This window comes from Tachysurus vachellii, chromosome 16 (assembly GCF_030014155.1).
Source record: "Tachysurus vachellii isolate PV-2020 chromosome 16, HZAU_Pvac_v1, whole genome shotgun sequence".
Lineage (NCBI taxonomy): Eukaryota > Metazoa > Chordata > Actinopteri > Siluriformes > Bagridae > Tachysurus > Tachysurus vachellii.
The window spans coordinates 4,402,090-4,420,575 of NC_083475.1; positions in this window are offsets into that span (position 1 = coordinate 4,402,090).

Genomic DNA, 18,486 nt, shown 5'->3' on the forward strand with positions numbered 1-18,486 from the left:
TTTCGATAATAAAACTAAAAGAAAGCTTACTTGAACCAGAGCACATTCAGCCCCTTCTAAAATGCAGTTGATGAGGGGAAACCCTGTGCAAAATGCTACGGAAACAGACTGCGCAGGCGCAATGACAGGAAGTTAAACGCTTGAATTATGAAATCAAAATATTACGTTTTACCAACTTAATTGTTTATATTCAGTGGACAAAATAGTACTAAACGTGCAGTTAAATCTGTTTTATGAGTAAACTCAACACTGTGATCAAAGATTTGTCCACCTAACTTGTAATTTTAAATTGAGTTAACAATTTGCAAGTTGGATTTTTTACAGTGTAGTGAGAAGCGTCGCATTGCAGGAGCGCCGGTTGAACGGGGTCAAGCTCTTTTCGGCCCGGCCGTTGTGCTGATGCAGCGGCGCTGCGATCATAAGAAGGAGGATGAGGCTTTCAAGCTGTGGAAAGCCTAGGAAGCCTAGGAAGCCGGCGCAGCACCAGAGGCCATCTGGGCGGCCGCCTAACGCTTCTGCTACGGGACTACACTGCGGCACTACACTGGCAGGACCAACAAACCACATTGGAAACCACAGGCTCAGCAGAGCGCCTGTCTGTCTCGGCCCCCGATTGGGTGATTTACACAGTCACGAGGGGTTACAGACTTCAGTTTGCCAAATCACCCCCGCGGTTCAACGGAGTGGTCTGGTCCCACACGGAACAGAGCTCCACCCACATTCTGAAAGACGAAATCTCATCTCTTCTCGAGAACGGAGCGATTCGAGTTGTAGCCCCGCATCTAAGCGGCCAGGGGTTTTACTCTCGCTATTTCCTGGTCCTGAAAAAAGATGGTTCTCTCCGTCCTATTCTGGATTTCAGAGTGTTGAACAAACCATATAACAAACCAAATACAACTTCAGAATGTTAACACAGGGCTCTCTCATACGCTCGATAAAGCAGAACGATTGGTTTTCCTCGATCGATCTGACCGATGCTTTTTTCCACATAAGCATTTATCCTCCGCACATGAAATTTCTTCATTCATGAACTGTCTCTCATGGTTCAGGGAAGGAGTGCGGATACAGTATCACACATGTCTCAGATTACAGGGTCTTATGGCTTTGGCTGTCCAGGTCTTGCCTCTAGGTCTTCTGAGAATGAGGGCTTTCATGGAGTGGATTTTGTCCCTTCATCTCAGCCCGTTGTCACGGTGACGCGCGCGTGCATGGCCGCACCGCGCCACTGGAGAGCTGCGGAGTTTTACGTGCATGGGACCCCCCTCGGGGAGATCATGCTGCAGAAAGTGGTAACGATAGATGCATCCTTGACAGGGTGGGGAGCCACACAAGAGTGCAGATCAGTGAACGGTGTGGGGCCGAACTCACTTCATTCAGCCCATATAAATTACTTGGAGCTCTTCACTGTGTTGAAAGCTCTAAAGCATTTCTTGCCCCGCCTGCAGGGACATCATGTGCTGGAGCGCTGCGACAATACAACGGCTGTAGCACATATCAACCGTCAAGGCGGCATGCGCTCCTCCAACCTTCACGCTCTGGCTCACAAGCTGTTGGTATGGAGCCCACGGCATTTCCTGTTGTTACGGGCGACTCACGTCCTGGGCTTGTTGAACAGGGGTGCAGACCTTTTGTCGAGGGGGAACCCGCTCTACGGAGAGTGGCGGCTCCACCCTCAGATAGTGAGGCTGCATCGGGAGAGGTTCGGCCAGGCTGCCGTCGATCTCTTCGCCTTGCGCGAAAACGCCCACTGTCCTATGTTCTTCTCGCTGGATTGTAGAAGCCATCTCCTTAGCGTATGAATCTAGGGGCGTCAGCCTCCAGGTGGCCTCCGAGCTCACTCCACTAGAGGCGTGGCTGCTTCTTGGGCTCTGTTTGGGGGAGTTCCCTTGCAGGACATTTGTGCCGCTGCGAGCTGGTCCTCTCTGCACACCTTTGTTAGGCACTACCGGCTTGATGTTACCCGTACCACGGTGGCTCATGCGGTCTTAAGTGTGGGCTCTTCGTAGCCACATGCTACTAGGCCTGCACTCCTTTCGGCCCTGTCTGCCCAGCCTGGTTATGCATGTTTCAAGCATATACTCTCCCCCTCTCCTGACACCCAGGTTGGTCCATTCACATGTTTATAAACATGTTCTTTTCTTGCAGGCGGCTCGCTTGTTGGACATCAGCGGGGTTCTAACATGCATGTTACCACATGTCCTGTTTCTCTTTGGCTGGGTTTTTTACCCCGCGCAGTATGTTATGTCTGCTGCTTTGTGACGTGCCGAGCACCACCTTTTTGGCTGTCCTCTGGCTTACAGGGCCTCGCTGTGAGTGTATTGGGCAACTGGGGAGTTGTCTATATCTCCTATAGGTGGATCTCGAACACGAGATGATGAAAGAGAACAATAGGTTACTTTCGTAACCCCGGTTCTCTGAAACATCAAGTGAAGAGATCCACCAAGTTTGCCCCACTTGCTGCACGAGAAGCAAATATGCTTACTGAGGAAAGGTAGCGCGTGCAGGTGCATTATGCACACGGATAAGGGGCGTTACCTTACCTGCCTTTGGCACGCGCTCCTGTCTGTCAAGCCAGACTTGGTGCAATTGGATGCTTCTGTAGTGGAAAGGAACGGATGCCCTTCCCATAGGTGGATCTCTCCACTCGATGTTTCAGAGAACCGGGGTTATGAAAGTAACCTATTGTTTTCCCAGTTACGGTACTAATCTGTTGGTCACAAGTTAGAAACAAGGGGTGGAACTATTTCAAATAAACCATTATCCATTTTTTACTCTCTTAATCTTGAATAGAACTAAAGGATGCATTTAACTCACATGGTACATTGTTAACTGTATTTTACGTTTTTTATGCACTGTGTAATATTTTGAAATATTTAAAATGTTAATATTTTCCTTTAATAATACCTGGATCATCCCATGATTTAAGCACAAGCTATCTCACAAATTTTCTAAATTCATGTACATGTAAATTTGGTATAAATATAGTGCTGTGCAATACATCTATGACCCTGTTTGTGCAAATTGATGCAGACTGTTTTGTTTATTAATCTTTACCAGTGTTTCCCATTTTTATTTCTCTGGAGCTAGAAATGATGGCCGGCCATATTTGACACCTAAAAAGGCCTCAAGACTCAAATTTTTAAAGCTATCAGGATTTGAAAATAGTTCATTTTCTGTTGGCCCGTTGGCCCTGTTGAGTTAAATATATTTAATGGCCAATTTTTTTAAAAATACTGACTTTGCTAAATGTTCCTTTAGTGCTAAAGCTGTGGGCTTTGAACGAAAAATGGGCAGGTTGAAGCAGTTGTGGGACCATATAAGCTGTTTTACAATTCTCTTTGCATGCTGCAAGGGTCTGAGTGGCTGTCAGATGAAGTACGTGAGACTAAAATTAGCCTACTTGTGGTTTAAAGTACAAATAGGTTGTTTAACATTTTCTCTTCACATGTCATTGATGTATACCTACTAGAGATCAGCCGGATACTCGGCTGAAACGAGTATCCGGTACGGATAAAGGTTGAATTGAATGAAAAGATTGAATGAAAATCATCATGTATTTTATGATGTATTTCATAAAAACATGAAGGTAGTAAGCTAGTGTTATATATATTACAAATTAATTATTACCAGTTAAAGCCCCGCCCATTTCAAGACAAGCCTACTTCTGGGGTAGGCCCTACCCACTCCGAGTACAGATACACATATGGATAATTCATATGGCTAACAGATACAGATACAGATAATGCTGTACTCGCTCATCCCTAATACCTACACCATCCAGTTCAAAAGCAAAAGGTGTGCAGTGTACTTTTAAAAGCAAAAAGTGTCAGTGTACTTTTAAAAGGATCCTGTAATTTTTCAGAATTCTTACTGCTTTGTTTATTTTTAACAGAAACCAGTGCATCTGCTGTGAGTAGCTGGGTCAACTTCTCTATTTTCTGGCCTTTTTGGATGTCTGATAAAGGTATTTAAGTAATCCAAAAGTTGATGGTAATTACATAACCATAACATAATACATAACAGGTAACTACATGATGCAAGTCAAATTATCATCCCACAGATGAAATCTCCTTTAGAGGATATTTGGTTGCGTGCTGTTAACTTTGGAGCACACTGGATGCTTGTGATGTAATCTCAAATCTTTTTTTTCGATTGAATTTTTTATTGAATACTTACAAAATATTTGTAATATTGGATGGTGTCCCCTTTTTGAAAGATCATCTGCAGGACCAGGTAGAGCATTTTAATTGTAAATCCATTGGGAAAGGAAACATTGTAAAACTGGAGGTAAACCCACATACCATGGAACCACTTTTAAACAGAAGGCATAATGTTTAAAATGTCAAAACTTTAAATGTTTTTATTGATGCCTAAAAACTTTCTGAAGCTGCGAGTTGGTGATAAGCACAGTGCAGCATGGCAAGTGCAAAGCCTCCCACATGAAAATCAACACTCGAGCATCTGTAGAGTTCTAATTTTGAAGGTGTGTTTGAAAACCTATACTGGGCTGTACCTCTTTCATTAGATTTGTACTAAAATATGAATTTTGCAGTTTGCAGTACTGTATCTTTTAAAAAGCAATGTTTAAGATGTGAAGACAAGTGAAAGTGCTATATCTTTGGCTAGAATGGAGATTGTATGTGCACTGCTAAAATATTGAGGTAAGTTTAGGGACATTAGTAATTTACTCAATTGTAAATGTAAAGTAAAAAAAAAACATAAATCAAAATGTATTAGATAAGACACTCCTCATGCACAGAAATATCTGATCAAAAAAGTAAGAATAAAAAAACACTATGCTGGACATTTACAGTAAATATTCTACATCATATTATAGTCTTACTCTTTGTCACACTATGGATTGTCAAGTATCATTCTGTAAATCTAAATTGAAATGTTTTGCACTATAATGATGATTTATAGGATGAACTTTATATGGATTGTTTTGTTCTTTGTAATAGAGCCAGTTTTAATCATTGTGTTCTAGGAAATGCAGAGGACTACAATGTGGTGTGTTTCATGTTGGAAGTTAATGCTGAAAAAAGCATAATTGAAATGGACCCCAGTAGAGAGAGTGGACAGTTTCCGGTACCTAGGTGTTCACATCACACAGGACCTGTGTTGGTCCTGTCACATCAACACCCTGGGGAAGAAGGCCCGGCAGCGTCTGTACCACCTGAGATGCTTAAGGGACTTCAAACTACCATCTCAGGTGCTAAAGACCTTCTACACCTGCACCATTGAGAGCATCCTGACGGGTAGCATCACTTCCTGGTTCGGGAACAGCACCATGCAGGACAGACGAGCATCTACAGCACGTGGTGCCGAACCAGAGCCAGGAAGATTGTAAAGGATCTCAGCCATCCCAACAATGGACTCTTTTCTTTGTTGTGTTCAGGGAAACGCTTCCGCTCCCAGAGAACACAGAGAGAATGAGGAGAAGCTTCTTCCTGCAGGCCATTCGGAGTTTAAACCAGGAGACACCCAGGATCTAGGACTGGACCTCTCTCCATCCCCACTGTTCTATGCAACCCCCCCCCCCCCCTTTTTTTTCTTTTTTTTTTCTTTTTTTTAACTCTGGACTTGCACAGCACAGTGCCACTTTATACACTTTATACACTCCATACACTATTTACACACCATAATTCACCTGGACATTCTAAGGACACTTTCACTCTGGACTTGCACAGCACAGTGCCACTTTATACACTATTTACACACCGTACTGCACCTGGTCACTTTAATCTAGCCATGGGGGTCACAGTCCAGTGACTTCTGTGCCGGTCCCAAGCCCGGATAAATAGAGAGGGTTGCGTCAGGAAGGGCATCCGGCGTAAAACATTGCCAAATCTAACCATGCGAATCGTCAGTACGAATTTCATTCCGAATCAGTCGAGGCCCGGGTTAACAAGGACCGCCATCAGCGCCGTTGACCTACAGGGCGCCTGTGGAAATTGGGCTACTGTTGGTCGAAGAAGTAGAGGAGGGAGGAGAGTGCACAGACAGAGAGAGAAGAGGAAAGGTAAGAGTGTAGGACTGAGAATACAGATGTTACAGACGTCTTCTCCCGCGGCATTCTGCAATTCGTGCCGCAGCATGCCGTGGCTTTCTGCACTTCTGTTCGGGGGGAACAGAAGTGATCTTAGCAATCACCTTAATGTGTTTCGCTTCACAGAATATCCACCAGGTGGCGCATAAGAACACTTTTTCTCTTAAACACTCAAAGGTTTTTTAAGATTGTATAATATGTTTATATTATTAATTTACATTTAAAAATTTTTGATTTTTTATTTTACTTCACATTACATCAGAATTGTGAGAAAACATCCACAATAAAATATAATTATAAAGACGTAAGAAACACCATTGGCTATGGGATTTTTTTAATTAACATTTGTTCTTCTGCTTATTATTATTATATGTTGCCTACATTTACTCAAATAATAGCAATGTAAAATATAAAGGAAATCACAGTTCAAGTTAGGCATAACATAACATAAGTGACATTAAGAGATTTTATTAAGTTACTTTAATCATTTATTTTAGAGATATTTATAGAAATATCTCTAAAATCATTTATTTGCATTGCCTTCTGTTTTGCATTCGTTTTGTACATTTACATGAGCACAAATACTGGCTAATTTTAATTTCATTAAGACACTGTATTGATCGATGTTCTATAAATTTGTACTTAACAAGCCTAAATCATGTTATTCAATTTGTTATTATTATTATTATTATTATTATTATTATTATTATTATTATTATTATTCAAAATAGTTTGTGTTCATTTTTTCTCATAAGAGAAAATTATTTATTTATTTATTTACTGACATTAAAAATGGTCAAAATGGTTTCAAAACAATCTCCTGGCTTTGAAATATACCAGCCTGTAAATGTGCATTAACTTTTGTGCCTCTAGAGTGAAAATAATTCAAAATTTCTGTTTGTTTTTTTTTACTAGAAAATGAGGCATTTTTGCATATTAATGAGGTTTATTATACCAAATATTACAAAATTGTATGTGTGTGTGTGCATGTGTGTGTGTGTGTGCGTTAGTGGACATTTTGTGTGTGCATTTTTGCCCCACTAAATGTGGCCGAGTCAAATTTACTCGGGAGGACTTGAGGAGGAAAGTATTTATTTTACGAACACATAGTTCAACGAAAATAGACAAAATTAATTTTACTTGCAAAGTTCATAATTTGGAACAATCCTGGTAAATTTCAGGCAAATACAGTATGTGGAAGGAAACCCAAGTTATGACACCTTCTTTTTTTTTTTTAACACTAGATTTACAGGTCTCACAGGTGATTGGGGTGTTTGCACAACAAAAGCAGGGCTGAAGAACTGTGAAAATCTCAACAGGGGGGAATCACACCTCGGGACCCGCACCAGAAAATAAAAAAGTCAGTAAATCTAGTGTCAAGACACTGCTGTGTTCTGTATTGATCGATGTTCTGTAAATTTGTACTTAACAAGCCTAAACCATGTTGTTCAATTTGTTATTGAATGATTTATTGGTACAAAGATGATTTATTTGCATGTGTCTATTTAACTCGATCAATTACATTTTTTAAATTTTTAAATATAAGTATTTTCATAAATTAGTTTTTACATTTTTTTCTGAATGATTCACAAATTACAATGTCATAAAACATTTATTTTATTGACCCTTTCCAACCGTTTACCATTCACCATTTGTTTCAACGTTGTATTATACAAGTTAAAAAAGATATTTACAGCACTTTAAAAAAGAGGAAAACTTAATCGTTTCTTTCTTAGAAGCTCGTTAATTCTGTCTCTTACAAGCTTCCAGTCATGCAAGGAGGGATGGAATCTCCTTTTTCGTTTTTTCCCTTTGAACCATCATAGTTCACAGAACCTACCCATGATAAACGGTAAGGGGAATTAACATTTTAAACAAACCAGCAGCAAAACGATCTGCTCTAGGTGTACCATCTGATCCTGCTGAATCCACATGAAGTTGTTTCTCGACCTCCATGGACACGTAATTTAAAGTCACATCTTGTAGAATTACTCCCATGAGAGACCGTCGAACAGAATTATGCGACTGAAAATTTGAAGCGTTTCTTGGTGTTTCAGGCAGCCTCAAACAAAATGATGACATTGCTGAAGGACATTGCTGTGATGTGTTGGACATAGTAGAAGCCGATTCTTGAACAGGTGAATAGGTGTAATCAAGCATCGACAGTTGGTGGTTTATAGCGGAGTCCATAGATTTATCAGCGGTCGGCGGATGAGACCTCTCATTCAAACGTTCTAACATGCCTCCAACAAACCAACTTTTGCCTCCAAATCCTCAAGCCTTTGTGTCAAGGCTGAAAACTGTTGTTTTGAGATGCTGACAGCAGGGCTTCGGCGATGGGTCAGTGCAGCCTGTAAACCAGCAAAAAATTAATAACTTAATCGAATAGAGATGTGGGCTATACCATTACTCGTTACAGTAACAATAAAAAAATGCATACCGATTTCCCTTTTACAAGTCGAGTTTTTTTTCTTGAGGATTGGCAAGGTTCGTTCTCCTTTCCAGAATTCTATAGAGAAATGTACGATATGGTTAAGACACAAGTACAACACAAACTGAAAGTACAATACAGCAAGTCCAAATTGGTTAATATTAAAAGACACACAAATACAAAAACCTACTTTTGCCGCCAAATCCACAACCCTTCATGCCAAGGCTGAAAGCTGTTGTTCAGAGATGCTGACAGCAGGGCTTCGGCATTGGATCAGTGCAGCCTGTAAACCAGCAAAAAATTAATAACTTAATCGAATGGAGATGTGGGCTATACCATTACTCGTTACAGTAACAATAAAAAAAATGCATACCGATTTCTTTCTTACAAGTCAGGGTTTTTTTGTTGAGGATTGGCAAGGTTTGTTCTCCTTTCCAGAATTCTGTGGAGAAATGTACGGTATGGTTAAGACACAAGTACAACACAAACCGAAAGTACAATACAGCAAGTCCAAATTGGTTAATATTAAGACACACAAATACAAAAACGGACTTCTTACATTGTTATCCCTGAAATTGTTTTAATTCAAACTACTTAGGTACAATAAACATAAACTCCAAAATGTTTGCACAATTACTCCATGTTTTTAGTTTGTTTGTACGATTTGCATGATACTTTTCATTCTATTGAATTGTTTAAATTGAATGTACTTAACTTAGCTTATTTTAGTCTGTTGTCAATGCAACGCAATACAAGGAAGATATTGATTGGCTCTTTGAACTGACGTCAGACAAGGATGCAGCACGCATTTTCATCAATGTTTGCTGGTGAGTAGGACTTTACATTTTGGTCTGAAACAGCGAATACATTATAAAACATTGATAAATGAGATGTATAACATTTAGCCAGTAAAACTAAATGTATATTTAGGCTGTGTTAACATGTAACGTTCGCCAGCATGTTGTATCGATCAGTCGCAACCGCCACTTTTATATAGTTCTATGTTACGACATGCTCTTTGGAATCATCACATTTAAAATCTAATGCTTAACCTTTTTTTGATCAATAATTCTCATTAAACAAATGATCGAAAACGTTGTCTGCTGTGTGAAACTTTATCTTTTTTCGATGCTGTTTTTGCATCTTGGCGGTTTACCATATTAGAAATGTCCAACATGGTTTAAATACAGCGCAACTTTATCATTAACCTTTTAGAAGTTTTTACATTTCTTTGTGAGTGAAGTATTAAACAAAATAGCTTAAATTGAAATTCGACTGCCCGCAAGAAAAACTAGCCCATGTAACGTTAGTTGTCTTAAAGAAATGCAACCTCGTACTCATCAGCATGGTGTTAGCTAGTACATTTCGGTTAATGCGAGTCTGTTGTATCATGACATGCTAAATAAATAGATAGCTAAATAGTACATTATTTTGGATAGGAATTTTGTAGATAACAGATCAAAAGATATAATTTTTTTCTTGTCATCATGTAAAAAGAAATCTAATGTTTTTTATTACTCTGCAGATTCAACTTCAAAGCAAGGCTAATCAAGATTATCTGGAAATGTAAGTATTGCATATTTGCTTGTGACAAAAGGGATACTTGTTAAAACATTACAGACTTAAACATGGGAGCTATGCAAGAAGCCAGCCTTTTCCATGCCTGTATCAAGAATGTTTATGTAGTTTTAAGTCTTTCAATAGCCTTAAAATACACTTATCCCGTTTTCATACAGCAACTGATAAACAACAATCAGAGGGAAAATTTGAAGCTAAGTTTCGCTGTCAACTTTGTGATTTTCTTGAACCCTGTCAGATTACTGAATATTTTGCCCACCTTTGGCGTAGACATCTCAAAGACCACCAAAAAGTTCAATGTCCATTTCAAGGCTGTAGCTTTGAAAGTAGTGTATATTCCACGTTCAGTGCACACAAAAGTAAGCATCACCAAGATCAAAATGAGAGAATGTTTAAACCAGAGTTAATAGTAAGAATAGAGAGTAATGAGAATGAAACTGATGACACTCAGTATTGTGCTGTGCAGGAGATGCTTCCAGGTGAATTTGGCCAAGATGATTTCAATGCAGAAGCAAGCGAAACACAATCTCAAGATTTAGGAGAACAATTGGAACATAATTTAGCAGCTCTTTTTTTAAAAATGCAAACCATCCTTCACATGCTAGAGAACTCTGTTCAGGAAGTAATTCAACAGCTTTGCCAAATAGTTCAGTTGTCCCTGCCACTTTTGCACAAGAATGTGAAGGCTGTTCTTCAGAAACACTTTGGAGATGTAGACGAGTCAGTTTTGAAAGAGGTGGTTGAGACTGTGGCAGAGAGTGACATATTGTCCAAATCATGTGGAAAAAATGGATGTCTTGCAACTGGTAAAAGGAGAGCATCATATGTAATGTGCAACTTTCCTCTGGTAATGCCTATAGAGTTTGTTGTTGAGAAAGGAAGAAAAACAGTAGCGTATGTTCCGCTCTTACAGATGCTACAAAAACTGTTAAACAAGAAAGACAATTTGGATAAGGCTATGTCAAAACAAGAACATAAAACACATGAATATAGGACATGTAGTGATGGCTCGAACTTTGGAGAGAATGCACTTCTTAGTTGTGATGAATTCACAATTGCTCTGGGTCTGTACATTGATGATTTCGAAGTGGCTAACCCTTTAGGAACATCTAAAAGAAAACATAAGATGTGTGAACTTTATTGGGTTATTGCAAACTTGCATGGAAAATACAGATCCACACTAAACTCAATTCAGTTTTCTCTTCTGTGCAACACTGAAAAAGTTAAAGAGTGTGGTTATGAAAGAGTTCTGTACCCACTTCTTTGTGATTTAGCCACTCTCGAACAGCAGGGGTCTACATTGAACATCTTGGTAGAAGTGTTAAAGGGACAGTACTCTTTGTGTCAGCAGATAACCTCAGGTGCCCATTCTCTTGCAGGATTTTTTGAAAGCTTCATTGAGGACAAGTTTTGCAGATTTTGCATGGCATCCAGGATTGACACACAACACCAAGAGGTAAGATCTGGCGCATTTCAACTCAGACAGAGAGATAAACACAACAGGCATGTGCAAGAAACATTGCAGGATCCAAATTCAGGTCGAAACACAGGTGTGAGAAGACAATGACCACTCACAGCAAATTTGGAACATTTTCATGTCATTGGTGGTTATCCCCCTGACATATTACATGATGTCTTTGAGGGAATAGTCCCAATGGAGTTGTCTCTTTGCCTCAAAGACCTGATGGCAAAGAAATGCATCACCTTACATGTGTTGAATGATGCTATCAGATCATTTCCTTATACATTTGCTGACAAAACCGATCAGCCTCAGCTGATTTCAAAGGCCTTCTCAACCAAGGGCACAATTGGGGGAAATGGCCATGAGAATTGGTGTCTAATAAGGCTTCTTCCTCTGCTTATTGGCCATAACATTCCTGAGGGTGACAACACATGGGAAATACTCATGCTCTTCAAGGACATTGTTGCATTAGTTGTGGCACCTCAGCTTAAAATGAAGAGTCTTTATACATCCTTGACTACAAAGTAGCAGAGCATAGGGACCTTCTGCATTCAACCTTCCCTGACTTTACACTACGACCAAAACACCACTACATTGAACACTACGCTGAACTGATTAGGGTACATGGTCCACTTACTGAAGTCTGGACAATGCATTTTGAAGGAAAACATAAGTTTTTCAAAAAGGTGATATGTGATGCCCAGAACTTCAAGAATGTTGCCATGACACTTGCACTGAAACACCAGAGGGCTCTTAGCCATCAGCTAGACTGCAGTTCTTTTTTCAAGCTGGACTTGGAAATGGCTAAGTCAGTGTTAGTTACCACCTTCCCAGAGAACATTCAAAGAGCACTTGGTCAAAAACTCCCTCAAGCTCAAGCACTTCTTATTGCACCATCTGTCTGCATTAATGGGACTGATTATAAAACAGACATGATACTTTCAGCTGGATCATGTTCAGGGATACCTGATTTTAAGCAAATTACTCACATTGTTGCAGTGAATGCAGAGGTACTTTTTGTGTGCAAAGTGATGACATCATGGTATTTTGAGCACCTTCGTTCTTTTGAGCTTTGCTGCCCAGATATGCCATCTTTTTGCATACTTCAGCTTAAAGACCTGAATGATATTCTTCCACTTTCAGCCTATAGTGTACATGGTAAACTGATGGTGACATTGAAGCGTTTTATTCTTTGCTAAATGAACTCTCTTTTGTGCTTTCCTTCCAGATGGCCTCTAAAGAAACCATGACTTTGCGAGTTATTCTTACAGAAGCTGATATCAGAAAAGTAAAGGTGACATCAAAGCCAGGCTCAGTTGAAGAATTAATTAGTTGTTTAAAAAAAACACTCTGAGACTGGACTACAATTTTACTTTACAGTTTCAAGATCCCGAGTTTGATAACGAACTTTGCAATCTGACCATTTTGTCAGAGCTCCCTCAGAAGCCAACTGTGAAAATCATTCCGGTGATTGAATTGGTGCCACTCTCTTCAGGTGAAATGGAGACATCAAGTGATATGTTGAGTGATGCTTCAAGTACTGCAGACACAGTATTGACCTCGGAATTACCCCAGGAAAAGAGAATGCCATGGCCTGATATCTTTTTGACTCCAAAATTCTCTGTCGATGTTGAATTTAGGCTGCGTCAAGCAAATTTAATCTACTTGAAAGATGGAACGCACCAAAAAGTGACAAAGGAATTGAAACATGATATTCTTCAGAAACTTGCAGAGACCATATATTCCTGCAAAGTATACCCAACTACTGAAGATCTACGAGCTGTTGCAAAGGCTCTGGTCAATACTCACCCCTGCCTTCAAGAACCAGGATCGCCTTCTGGATACTGTGGATGGACAAACAGTTTGAAAGACAAAATGGGAAATTACCGATCCAAAATGAGGAGGATTCTGATATGATTATTTTTAAAAGGGTTAGTTTACCCAAAAATGAAAATTCTGTCATTAATTACTCACCCTCATGCCATTCCACACCTGTAAGACCTTCGTTCATCTTCAGATCACAAATTAGGTTATTTTTAGATATTGTTCCATAGACAGCAATTTAACCTCAACTTTCAAGGTCCAGAAAGATACTAATGAAATCATTAAAATAGTCATATCAACTATAGTAGTTCATTCTTAAAGGATTAGTTCACTTCTGAATGAAATTTTTCTGATAATTTACTCACCCCCATGTCATCCAAGATATTCATGTCTTTCTTTCTTCAGTCGAAAAGAAGTTAAGGTTTTTGATGAAAACATTCTAGGATTTTTCTCCTTATATTGGATTTCAATTGGCCCCAAACGGTTGAAGGTCAAAATTAGTTTCAGTGCCGCTTCAAAGGGCTGTAAACGATACCAGATGAGGAATAAGGGTCTTATCTAGAGAAACGATTGGTCATTTTCTTAAAAAAAAACAAAAAAAAAAACAACTGTGTATACTTTATACAAATGATCACCTTCCAAGTGCTTCCGTCTTCCGTATTCTTCAAAAAGCTTTGCTGTATGTCCTACACGAAAAAACGGAACTGGCACCGCGTTCGTTCCGTAAGTTGAATAGGGAAGGCATACTGTAGGACATACAGCGTAAGCTTTTTGAAGAATACAGAAGACGGAAGCACTTGCAAGGAGATCATTTGTGTTTATAAAGCATATACATTTGTATTTTTTAGAAAATGACAGATCGTTTCACTAGATAAGACCCTTATTCCTTGTCTGGTATCATTTAAAGCCCTTTGAAGTTGCACTGTAACTGTAATTTTGACCTTCAACCGTTTGGAGGCCATTGAAGTCCACTATAAGAAGAAAAATCCTGGAATGTTTTTCATCAAAAACCTTCATTTCTTTTCGACTGAAGAAAGAAAGACATGAACATCTTGGATGAATTATCAGGACATTTTTATTTGAAAGTGGATTAATCCTTTAATATTATATAGCGACGAGAATACTTTTTGTGCACAAAAATAACGACTTTATTTAACAAAATCCTCTCTTCTGTGTCATTCTCTTGTAATGTTTACGTCCAACGCTTCCAGGTTCTGCATCAATAATGAGTTGACATTCTGATGTAGAACCTGGAAGCTCTGAATGTAAACAGTGTATGAGAAGGACACAGAAGAGAGTATTTTATTGAATAAAGTCGGTATTTTAGTTTTTGTGCACAAAAAGTATTCTTGTCTCTTCATAACACTAAGGTTGAACCACTGCAATCACTGCAACTGTTTTATCAATGTCTTTAGTACCTTTCTGGACCTTGAAAGTGCTGGTTAAATTGCTGTTTATGGACAAGTCAGATACCTCTTAATTTGTGTTCTGAAGATGAACAAAGGTCTTACAGGTGTGGAACAAAATGAGGGTGAGTAATTAATGATAATTTTAATTTTGGGGCAAAGACTGTTACTTTTCGTAACCGTTAAAAGTATGATTAATAGAAATTGCCTTCCTTTCATGTTGACAAATGATACAATGTTTTATCTGCAACCACCACACCTCAGACCTCTGATATCGCTGAGATGCGATGTGTTGTCATGAGAGGGCTTCCAGTACTTCTTGGTGATGACCAAACTGAGTTCTTCAAAGCATGCTTTGTAAGTATTATTAATGCATTTTTACTGTCATAGGTTTATTATAATATTTTCAGCTGGAAATATGGAAACCTTGCTGTGCATTTATGTTAGTAAGAACAATTAAAAAAACACCAAAAACAATGACAAGGTTATGTAAAACAATATTTTACATAAACGTTGAATGAAATGGGTGAGGAGGAAGTTTTAATTTTAAATCATTCAGGAGAAATTTAAATTCATGTCATGACACCTTTGAAACACTTAAATACAATCAAGGTTAATCTCATAGGTTAATCTTTCATGTCATATGCAAAGACTTGTATACAAAAGAAAAACATACACACTTAATGTTTAAATATTACTGAACTGAACTCCTGGATGCACTTGTGTACATAATTTACAAAAAATTATGCTTGCATACAAGTAAACAAAAAAATGTCCAATAAAATTAATATCTAGAAAAAAACTGTATACTGCTAAAATGTATTTTAGTAATCTCCAATCTCTTGTCCAGGCTTCTGATGATGGAGACTCATACCAACATGTGCCAGTTGGAATCCTCAGCTTAGAAAATGAAGATGTGGCTCTGCAACCCCTGTCCCTCAGTCTCCACCCATCCTCGGTGGGAATCATCTTGGAGGGGAATGTTGTAATGGACAATTTAGACGACATACCCCAGGCCATGTGTCTTCTTTTTGGTTTAACTTATGCACTGCACCTAGACTACCCAGGGTGCATGGGCAACACCTTTATTTTCATTCAGCAAGTTTTGCTAGGTTTAGGCAAGAAGGAGTTGAAGGGCAAGATTCTGGCTATTACAAATCAGCTAACCATGTAAACAGGTACGGTAAATTCATGTTTCTTCTGGATCTTTTTCAGAATCGTTAGATAAAAAAACGTTCCCTTTCCTTTCGTTGAGCTATGCCTTAGGGTTGGACAAATGTTCATGTTCCTTATTAATACAGTATAACAACACTGTGCTTGTTAAATATTTGGAAAAGTTTTAAAATACTGTTTTAAAGATTTAAAATTGGGCAATTGGTACTTAAGGTATTTCATTGTTTTTGTCAGTCTTTGAAAACTGATTTTGATAAGTGAATTCAAATAAATAGTAAGTTCAAATAAATGATTGTTATCCTTTGTCCTTATTTGTAATGCAGGTGTATCTTTATTAAATCATTTGCAGTAAATAGCTATATTTAAATTAAAGTTTTGGGTTCTGTCTACTCACAACATTCATCCAGATTGTAGGTTTCACATATGGTTTCTGTGCATAACTGTAAGCCCTTACAGGTTGATTGAACTTACAAAATTTATGGAAACTCGTTGCCCTAAAAAAGTTATTTTTTGTCTTGTTGAAAAAACAACACATTTTAAGTTTAATGTACCTAAAATTTCAATTGCACTGCATTAAAAACTGTTAGTTCAATGAACTAAAGGTTTTCAATTAAATGCATTTGAAATCTTAAGTACATTAAACTTAAAATGTGTTGTTTTTTTCAACAAGACAAAATTTACTTTTTTAGGGCAACAAGTTTCCATAAATTTTTTTAAGTTCAATCAACCTGTAAGGGCTTACAGTGTACCTTTCGTTTATTGGTAGCTTTCTTTGCAGCAGCCTTGGGGTAAAATGTCTTTGCCTCCATGTTCGTTGAAACAACGGCGAATAACTACAGTGAGTGGTTTCACTTATTTTATAGTTTAGGACCACTCCTCCAACAAAATAGTGTGAATGTACTTCATTTAGAAAACATAACATTAAAGAGACCATAAATTGGTTATGACCTGAATAGTATACTGTATTACTAGCTTGATGAGTTGTTAATGGGCCATCAAACTAATCTAAGATTTTCCATTCTCACTTATTCCATGCACCTGTGAAAAAAACAATATTGGGGGTTGTGTCAGTTCTATCAAGGCTAAATGTTCTGAAGCAGCTAAAATAAAGACTGCACTGTAAGAAATGATTCTGTGGTCATGTACATTTGAATTAATGTTTTTGGTTAAAATGTATTCAATATAATTGTGTTTTTAATTTTGAGGCAAATATTTAATTAAATTTCAAATAAAAATGTTTGGAATAAAATCTACCCATTGCAGTTAAATAAATCTTAAGCATTATATTTATCTAATCCCAAATGGAGAGAATATTGAGTGAATTCAAATTAATGTAATCAGGCAAATATTAATTGAAAAGCACTTCCTGTCAAAATGCGCCTGTAAAAAAAAAAAAAAAAATGCAGCAGGCCTACAAGACATTTGAAGAGAGTAGGCTAAAATAGATTTATATACAATAGATTTAAAATAGATTTATTAGCTACGAAAACAATAATAAATGTATTTTCTTGTAATGTGATATGCTTGCAATATATTTCTGACAGTTTTATACTAAGAAAGGAATATTTAGATTTAATTAATTGCATTGATTAAATTCAAATCAATGTGCAGATTAATTTAGGTGATGATTACTCAATTATGATATGTAGAATTAAATTAATTTTTATTAGTACTATTTACACATTAGGGAGTTTATCTTTTTCAAATCTACTCAATATTTTTGTTTATGGTTATAATTAATTCTGTACTGTTTTCTATTCAAATCTACTCATATTAAATGGATAACTATTAAGGGTCTCATTTAATTAATATTACTCAATACCAAACCTTGTGAAATTTAATTAATAATATTGCTTGTAATCTGTTACCTCATTTTTATTGAGTAGATATGGTGTATCTTTTCTTACAGTGTGTGGGGAGACATAAATAATGCATATTTTATTTTTTATAAATAATGCATAATTATTTTTTTGATAATTCATATTTTATTTTACACCTGCACACATGGACATGAAGGTGACGCCGTTTTTTTTTAACACTGGATTTAAATGATGCTATACACACACTCACACACACACACACACACACACACAGTGCCGTCTTTTGCTGTCTGGCTCAGACAGGGCTTCCCAGTATCACGGTGCATCTTCCATGGAGGCATGTTGGGTTCTTGTTCCGTCTCAAAATTCACTTTTGGTGTTATAATTCAGTGATGGCCAATGAAAATGAAATGACCATTTTATTCTAAAGCCATGGACCATAACTTCACTCAGCTTATGACATTTGTGTACAAACATACATTGGAGACTGAAGTGTTAGCAAATTTTCATTTTATTCATGTCATTGTATTAGCAACTTTTCATTCTGTTTTCACACAATTTTTTATAAATAAAACAGACTATTTGTATAGATATGGCAGTATTTATGAAAGTTTCCATGTCACACAGAGAGGTTTGGCCTGCCTTGGATCTGAGCTACTCTGAGTGAACAAATGCAAATGTGCCAGGCCTCACAGGTGATAGGGGTGTTTGCACAACAAAAGCAGGAGAACAATGGAGCTGTC